Genomic DNA, 7,636 nt, shown 5'->3' on the forward strand with positions numbered 1-7,636 from the left:
GTGTGTGTGAGAGAGTGTGTGAGTGTGTGTGGGGTGTATGAGTTTGTGTGGGAGAGTGTGTGTGTGTGAGTGTGTGTGTGTATGAGTTGTGTGTGTGTGTGGTGTGTATGAGTTATGTGTGAGTGTGAGTGTGTGTGTGGGAGTGTGTGTGAGAGAGTGTGTGGTATGTATGAGTTGTGTGTGAATGTGTGTGTGTGGTGTGTATGAGTTGTGTGTGTGTGAGTGCGTGTGAGTGTGTGTGTGAGAGTGTGTGTGGTGTGTGTGAGTTGTGTGTGTGAGTGTGTGTGTGTCCCTTATTTGTTCTGTTTCCCTAAGGAACCCTGATGCCTGCAGTGATTAGATTAAATACCCACTGAACCCAGATCCTTCACCCTCAGAATAGGATTTCCCACCTCAGGGAAAGGGGATTTTTAACACAGGACTTAAAGCCAACCAAGGGGCTTGCTGAGAAGAACCAATACACGATGCCATGGGTTTTGCCCTCCTCTTGACCCTGTGATTACACACTGTGTGCCCTGGTCCTCTCACCTATGAAGCATGCAGGGTGACAAGATGATCTCTAGGTACCCCTTAGCTCACACATGCAATGAACCTGAGTCAACTTTCTATTTGTTTTAATTATCATCATTATTCAAAATCACAAAATTATCACTGATTACCTGCTAATAAAAATAGGTACTGTTTAATTGCTTATTATGTGCTAAGCACTGTGGTACATTCTTAGCTACCATTGTCCGATTTGGTCCTCACAACATCCAAATGAGGTAGGACTATTACCCTCATTTTGCTAAGGGGCTTGGAAACATTAAGTGGCCACACTGTGATCAGCTGCTGGAGATGGGTAGTGCTGGGATGATCACCTGGTTCTGCCTCACTCGTAAGTCTGACTCCTAACCCTCTGCAGTACTTCACAAGTAAGATTAGTAAACTCCAAGCCCTATGCCACATTTCCTCATTGCATTTATTTAGTCAGCTCCTCCATCATTTTCCTGTTGTGAACGGTGCTACACTGAGCATGGGAATTGCCTTCATGAAGTTCTTATTGTCTTGTACAACACGATGTGGTAGCAATGGCGGATTACTTTAGTCTTTAAGCTAGTATCTAATGTTGTGCTGCCCTCAAAACATACTTTGCAGATTAACCTTACTAGTTTTTCATCTCTTTTCTAAACTGACTAGTGGAGAAATTACTCTTAAAAGTGTCCAAGGAATTAAAGCTAAATGACGTATGTCCTATGACTCAGCAATCCACACATGTGTATGACACCAGAAATAAGTGCTTATGTCCACTAAAAGACATACACAAGGATGTTCACAGAGGATTTCTTAAGATCCCAAATCTTGAAGTGACCCAAATGTCATTGACAATAAGAACTTGTGTAGAGTTATACAATAAAATACTAGATAGCAGTGAAAATGAACAAATTATAGCAACATGCAGCAACACGGAAGTGTCTCATAGGTTTAGTATCAAGCAAAAGAAGACAGATGCTAAAGAGTACATACTGCGTGATTCTACTTACGTGTAGGTCAAAAACAGGTCAAGCTAATGTATGATAATAAAAGCCAAAATGGTGGTTATTGACTGGGAAGGGCTATTGGAGATTTCCGGGTGCTGTGAATGTTCTGTATCTCTATCTGGGTGGTGGTTACACAAGTATATGTATATTGTAAAAATCTATCACTTAATATTTGTGTAGTTTACTATATGTAGGACAGAGTTCAATAAAAAAGAAGAAAACCAGCATTGGAGGACATGCAGTTGTTGGGAACTGATGTTGACCCTTGCTAGTTGACTCAAGATCTCTGCTGTTGCCCCCTTCCAGAAACTCCTCCAAGATTGTTCCAAAGTCAGTCCTGACCCAGTGGGTGACCTTGATCCACCAGAAATGCATGGAATTCGTTGCACTGCTAGAGTTTCAGTGTCTGGGGTGAGTCTCATATCATATTTTGTTGTAAGCAGATTTCCAGCGGGTTTGTAGCTTTGCCTCAATTCTGGCCCACTGCTGGGGATGCTGATGCCATGCCTTTCTCCTGCCAGCATCTTCATCCCCAGGTGCTTGAATTCCATTTTCACAGCTCCAGTCATGGGGTATAGGATGAACTGATCTTCCAGAACTGTATTGGCGTGACCTGCCTATGAGAATCCCCATTATTGGAGCCACTTGCTTGGGTGGACCACACCCCTTCCCCCGTTGATTACTGACAAGCCGCTCTCCATGTATTGGACTTTTGGATCCCAGAGCAGTGCCCCTACAGGTGGTTCAGTTCACCTACTGACTGGCCCCAGCTTCCTCTTCCTCCCCACTGGGTCATGTTGTCCAGCCCCAGTCATGAAGCACATTATCCCTCCTACCAACCCAGACGGGGACAATGAATCCCCTATCAGCTGCTGCATTTCTGATATGCCCCTATCAGCAGAATATTAAAGAAAACACAGATCTGTCTGGAAACACCACCAAACCTCAGTGTACAATGAAACATATATGAACACTTTCTTTTGTGCTCTTTCTTGTGGCATTTCTTTGGAGAGGAAATGCTGTTTTGCAACTGCCCATTAACCATTAATGTCTTGAGGCACAGTGGGAAAAGGAGAAAAGATAAAGGGATAATGCCTGTGATACAGGCAACCCAAAAGGTTCGCCACAATGTGAATTATTTCAAACACATTCGATCTGTTTCTATAATTTGTTATCCATGAGGCATACAGGGAATGAGAGAGCAAAGTAAACATGGCCACTTACGCGGTGGATGGAGCACACAAAGAGAAACTCAGCCACAAAATGCAGCAAAAGAGCAGAGCATCATAGGCAGAAAAATTACATCTGGATTATTCTACTTAAATAGAAGAAACATAAATCACACTGAGGGGCTCGGAGCAATGTGCATTGGAGTGATAATGAACAGACAGCCTGGACTGCCCTCTCCCTTCCTCATGAGCCAAATTCTTTGCTTCCTGTGTGATCGGCAGAAGTCCCAGGAGCCAGTCTTGGTCCCAATTCTCCCACCCAGTCCTGCTCAGTCCTGTCCAATTCAGCCCAGTCCACTGTTGTCTTGTCCCTCTCTGTGCTCTCTAAGTCATCACTGACGATATTCTCTCCTTGCTGTTATGCCTTCCTATTTATTTCATTGGTTATGTTTGCATATGCCTTTGTTTTATCTTCTCTCTCAGATGAAAGCTTCTCAAAGGCCCTTGTGTCCTACTGTTCTTTGTACCTTTTTCCGTGTCTTCGGCAAAATCCTTTATATACATCAGGTCCATGATATGTCTATACACTCGGATATACCCATGTGTTTGCTGGTTGATTAATTTCAAATGCACATTGAATTTTCTCTGCAATTTGGACTGTGATCAAAAATTTTGCATGCACAGCACTTTTGGGGGGCAGATGGTAAATTACCATGGAGCCACCAAATATAGGATCCTATTTGGACAAACAAATCCATTTATAGCAGCTGTTTCTCTTAAAATACTTCCAACTGATTGATAAAAAATGCAACAAGTTCAAGCATTTTAAATAGTAAATTGTTTAGTCTAGATTTCTCCAATTAAGTATTTTCAGAGAATCACTGAGATTTGAGAACTGATGCCTATGTTATTATACCCAGTGAGAACATCACGAAATCAGTGATCTGTGCATTCTCTCAGTGATTCTTTTCTAATGTCTCAATTTCCTTCGAATAAGAAATAGTGGAAAGGCTGAACTATATGTACATCGTATTCTGAGTTCTAAAATCGTTGTAAATCAGAAATGTCTCATTTTTTCCCAGCCTTACAAATGTTGAGGTTGCATTCATCCACTTTTCAACTTGGATAGTCAGTATGACCTGGGAGGAAATGGTCCCTCATGTTTGTTAAGTTCCACATATGAGTCACACACTGTGCACCTCTCCCATGTATGAGGCAGTGACTATAGAACCTTTCTGTGTCTGTGTTTCCACATCCATGAGGATATTGAACCAACATCAAAATGTGGTCATGATAATTAATTTGGTTAGTATATGTAATATGTAGCCTTAGTTGAATGACCGGCACATAGTAAGCACTATGTAAGTATTTATTGAAGAAATAAAGATAACATAAATCTAATTCTCACAACAGTGCTTTGTGGTAGGGATTACAAAAAGTCCATCTACCAAAAATAGCTAAAAACCAGCTGATTCATTTGTTTTTATCCTTAGGTTTACAAACAAAGGATATTATCAGGCAATTTTCTCTTACCCTTGGTGGTAATTATTTTATACAGCCTAGCAGTCTCAACATTATTTGTTTTGAATAAATAAATATAATTATACCCAAGCTTGAGGCCCCAAGATACATTTCCTCCATATCAAGAGTGAAAAGATACATGGCCATATTTTCTTGTAACATGACTAAGTCAGTTTCACACTTGGCAAAGGAGAAGCTTAGCAGAATGGGAAAATGTCTTAATATATTAATTGTGTATGACTGAATTTCATACAGTTTAAAATTTTCTGAAAGGTGTTAATAACAAGAACCTTGTAATGACTCAAGGGAAACAGTGACACACTTGCATTTTATTTTGTGTTTTATGTTTTATTTTTCTTACTTTAAGTTCTGGGATACGTGTGCAGAATGTGCAGGTTTGTTACACGGTTATACATGTGCCATGGTGGTTTGCTGCACCTGTCAACCCGTCATCTAGGTTTTAAGCCCTGCATGCATTAGGTATTTGTCCTAATGCTCTCCCTCCCCTTGCCTCCCACCCCCAAAAAGGCCCCAGTGTGTGTTGTTCCCCTCCCTGTGTCCATGTGTTCTCATTGTTCAACTCCCACTTATGCCTGAGAACTTGTGGTGTTTGGTTTTCTGTTCCTGTGTTAGATTAATGAGAATGACGGCTTCCAGCTTCATCCATGCCCCTGCAAAGCACACGATCTCATTCTTTTTTATGGCTGCATAGTATTCCATGGTTTATATATGCCACATTTTCTTTATCCAGTCCATCATTGATGGGCATTTGGGTGGGTTCTAAGTCTTTGCTATTGTAAATAGTGCTGCAATAAACATACATGTTCGTGTGTTTTTATAGTAGAATGATTTATAATCCTTTGGGGATATACCCAGTAATGGGATAACTGGGTCAAATGGTATTTCTGGTTCTAGATCCTCGAAGAATCACCACACTGCCTTCCACAATGGCTGAACTAATTTACACCCCCACCAACAGTGTACAGTAACACTTCAGTATCTGATTGTCACTAGAAATGACCATTTGCTGTGTCTAGTTTTTCAAACAACTAAATCTTGGTCCTTTAATCACAAAAGCTTTGAACATTTTAAGGTTTTTAAAAAAACGATGGGGATATAAAACCATTCACTATCTTCTTAAGCATAGTCTGATTAACACCATACTCGAGAATATAAAAACTGCTGAACATGTTGACTTTTTTCTATATAAAGCAAAGGTCAACATTTGCTTCACTAAAGAGTATTACAGTAACGTGTTCAGAGATTTTAAGACATTGAAGGATTCTGTGCCTCCCATCCTGAATGGCCCCACTGTTGATGACATTAAATATCATGTCAGGGTTTTATATTTTTATTAGTTCATAAAGCACTGTAGGACTAGTGGGCTTCACTTCAACTATTGAAAACAATTAGAACTAGTTTCTGAGGCTAAGGATAAAAAGGTAGATCAAGCAGGCGCTATACGAGTATATACCTATAACCACCTACTCAGCAACATGAGTAATTGTTATTGGTGCTTAAAGGAAGAGGAAGAAGGAAGAGAGAAGAAAGGAAAAGGAGAAGAGCCACAGGGCATCCAGGAACTTTTCTCTTTTGCACTTGAGATTGGTATAAAATGGAGGTTGAGCGTGTGCAAGAGCTGGGAGGGCATATTAGTTCATTTTCACCCTGCTGATAAAGACTTACCCAAGACTGGGTAATTTATAAAGAAAAAGAGGTTCCACGTGGCTAGAGAGGCCTCACAATCATGGTGGAAGGCAAAAGGCACATCTTACGTGGTGGCAGGCAAGAGAGACTGAGAATCAAGCGAAAGGGGTTTCCCCTTATAAAACCATCAGATCTCGTGAGACTTATTCACTACCATGAGAACAGTATGAGGGAAACTGCCCCTATGATTCAGTTATATCCCCCCAGGTCCCTCCCACAACATGGGGGAATTATGGGAGCTACAATTCAAAATGAGATTTGGGTGGGGACACAGTCAAACCATACCAAAGGGTCTGATGGATCCAATGTAGGGTTTCTGGAGAGACTGTAGCCAGAGGGGACACTGCAACATAGTCTCAGTTCTTGGGACTATTCTGGCTGCAGGGGGGTGCTCACATGGAGAACCCTCTCGGATGACACCACACATATTAGAAACACGAAGTTACCCTGCACCTCCATCATGGGGGGAGCCCAAGCTATTTGAAACATTTCGGATGTTTTCACAAAAAGAATAGTCTTTTCCAGAAAAGTCAAATTCTGCCAATATTTACAATATGATTGCTCACAAAACTATTTATTGGTCAGGCTGAAGTTTGAAAGATAAGAACAGCAATGCCTTTGGATTAGAAAAGACACAAAAATAATGGATAAAGGGCAAAGAGTCCTAAATATTATAAGATAAATTCTGAGCAACTAACCTTGCTGTGCCCAGTTTACAGCATTTGGTGAGCAGCACCAACCTGATCGTTGCTCTGGGATGCTTGGCCACGTGTTCTTTTTTTTGTCTCATATAATTGTCCCTGGCTTTTCCCAGGCCTTGGAACTTAGCTCCCCAATTCAGGAGCCCACAGGCATTGCTGGTGCCTGGAAAGGTGTCTTGCATTGAGTAACATCTTCAGACAGCTCTTGGAAAGAAGTGTATGTATACGGAGTTGATTCTAACATATACTTTTGTTGGCATTGTGATTGTTATTATTGTGGTTTGTCCTTGTGTCTGATCTAATAACCTCCCAGCACCCTCCCTGAGAGCTCTCATCTCAGCAGGAGGCAACTGTGGGTGAGAATCAGACTGAAGTCTTCTCCTTATCCCTCCAAGAAGGAGGCAGGATATTTTCATAAGACAAGATGTCGCCACATCTACTCCAGGCGTATTAGAACTCCAGTGGCCATATCAGGGCTTCGTAATAAAGAAACTGCCAGGTATTGACATTCAATGAACTCTTCTAATAATGCCAAAAGCTGACATGTGTTGAGCGTTTTTTGGTAGCAGGCACTACTCTGAGCAGGATGTGCATTCTTTCATTGAGTTTTCCAGCAACTCTGCCACTTGTGTTGCCTGAAACAAGGATCTAGAACAAGCAAGCAGCGGGCTTGGGGTCCTAAAGTGAGTTAGTGGTAAGGCCCCGGGCTGTCCTCTTACTAGAGTTACAGTGCATCATTACCGTGTCAATCAGGAAGTGAGTTGTGTCTCAAAATTCAACTAGTCCAAGGCAGCACTGAGAACCGAGCTAAAGTTTAAAACTACCCAGGATGAGGGGAGGGATGGTACACAAAGCAAACTGAACCTCTTAAGGACAGGTGCATTGTATGAAAACTATGTGCTAAGTTAAAGGAGCCAGTCATAAAAGACCACATATTGTCTGATTCCATTTATATGAAATGTTCAGATCCCACAAATCCAGAGAAACAGGAAGTTGATTAATGGTTGCCACGGGCTAG

The sequence above is a fragment of the Piliocolobus tephrosceles genome, chromosome 9, assembly GCF_002776525.5.
Source record: "Piliocolobus tephrosceles isolate RC106 chromosome 9, ASM277652v3, whole genome shotgun sequence".
Taxonomy (NCBI): domain Eukaryota; kingdom Metazoa; phylum Chordata; class Mammalia; order Primates; family Cercopithecidae; genus Piliocolobus; species Piliocolobus tephrosceles.